Raw genomic sequence first — 2341 nt, forward strand, 5'->3', positions numbered from 1 at the left:
ATATGTATATATATGTATATACCTTATTATTGAGGTGTGATAATTGCGTAAATTTGTCCGAGACATTTTCATACTAAAAGGTGTAAAGGAGAGTATATTGATATTTGTATTGTTTATGCTTAAAGCACCGTCAATCAGTCCCATTGAACTTCACAGAGTGGCGTATGGTTATCCGACATGTTCTGTATCGGTCCAATGTATCTCAGCGTTTGCAGTGTGCGTGATCGTTGCGCCAGAAATTGGCTCATTGTAAAATTCACGATTGGAATTGTAGACCATTACATCCCGATTGTCACGGAGTTTTCTGTCGCATTTATACATAAATGGACCAGTGTTATATTGTATAGATCATTTCGTCCTGATTCTCATGCTATTTTCTGTGGTATTTGTACATTAAATGCACCAGTTTGGGGCATTATAGACCATTTCGTCTTGATTCTCACATAATTTTCTGTGGCATTTCTACAGAAATGGTCCATTGGGCGTACGATTGATCAGATTGCCACTGTACTCGGTATACCAAACAACAACAACACAGAGAAAGCAAATGTATGTACCGCACCGACCGCCATATTTAGCCCCATATTTAGGCGCATATTAAATTGATATTTGTTTAAGAGGTGGTAGAGCGGTTCGTCTGCGTGTAGCATAGGTGCGTATGTACTCGTATTCGGATTCCAACTCGTGCAGCTGTACACACACTCGTGATGCACCTCCGTGTATTTTGTGTCCGTGTGTGATGTGTGTCAGTGTGAATATTGTATGTATGTGTGCATATATATGTATATATATATACGTATATTTATGTGTAAATCTATGTGAACATGTGTACATATATGTATACATGCATTTTAGATATACACAGAAATGTATGTACCTATGTGTATGTATCCTCAGATATACGTGCCAACCTATTATAACAGCAAGTATCGCACTTGCACACGGTATTGCACCCAACATTTCAGTGGTGGACTACTGCTCACGCTATCGCCCATATACAGTGACACCTCCTTCCCATCAATCTGCAGCTCGTCCCCCAAAACTCTTGATTAACCTATCGATTCTTCACTGTTGATACGTTTATCTACGTTTGTCTCAGATTCAGCACACATTACTCATATTATGGGACTGTGTCCTGATTTGCCAACTCCCTACTGTGGGACGCCAAGTCCAAGTTCGCATGCGTAGCCATTATCAGTTTATCACTGCGTGTTTTTAGCGCACTAACTCCTTAACATCTCTGTCTCAACACAATTCTTCGTATCTCTCCGGATCTATATATATCGGTCAGATCTATACATATCGTTCAGATCTACTTAATCGTTCAGATCTATTTATATCGTCCAGATCTATTTTTATCCCTTCTCGTCCGCAGAAGCTCCTGCTGTACGAAGCGGATACATTGGAGTGTGTGACGGTCTCCAGCACACTGAAGGACGATTTAACCAATGGCCAGTCAATCCGCTTAGAACGGGAAGAAGTAGTTGCTAGTTTATTAACAGTTCGGTACTCAACGAGTGAAACAAGCTAGATACGCTTCTTGGGCTCAGACTACGTATGAGCTCTCTAGGCCACTGAGATGTGACCTGTCTGTCTGTCTGTCTGTCTGTCTGTTGTACTATGGTGCAATGATTGCGCGGAGAATCGCGTGCGCGTGTCTGCCCCAACAACTCAACGAGAGTCGATAGCTTATGGACAAGTACACAGTAGCCATTGCATGAGATGTGTTCGTTTGATTGAAGAATGGTAAATACCTCGCTCGCTCGCTCTCGAGAGGGCGGGGCAAGCCCTCGAGAAGCCTGCGCTCCCTTTAGTAAACCTACCGTAGTTTAGCATTGAGTTACTAGTATCAAAGTAAACCACTGCAGGCAATTCACTTACACTACCTTTGGGCTGTTCAGATATCAACGACCCGTGAAATGTTTATATGGCCTATGCTGAATTGTTCAATCATAGTATGGTAGGTACCTATCGTATTATAGCATGATACGTAGCTATTTAGATACCGCTTGATATGTGTGCATGATTAATTGTAGCTTGATGTGTGTATATTCCGTTGTAGCACCATTGTGTATATACATCGGTAAGATTATGTACAGTATCATGCAATTGTTGGTAAACGATCGTAAGATTTATCGCAGGCTTCCAACAACAACCTGGTATTCACTTCGAAATGTATCTTAATCGCAATATGTGTATATTTCTACAGTGGCGTAGAGTGTATGTATTTTATTTCTCTACCTAGAGTAATCTGCACTTCCTGGATGCTATATATATATATATATATATATATTTATATATATATATATAATAAACATAATAATTATATAATATAATATAA

This window comes from Sphaeroforma arctica (assembly GCF_001186125.1).
Source record: "Sphaeroforma arctica JP610 unplaced genomic scaffold supercont1.912, whole genome shotgun sequence".
In the NCBI taxonomy this organism is placed as follows: domain Eukaryota; class Ichthyosporea; order Ichthyophonida; genus Sphaeroforma; species Sphaeroforma arctica.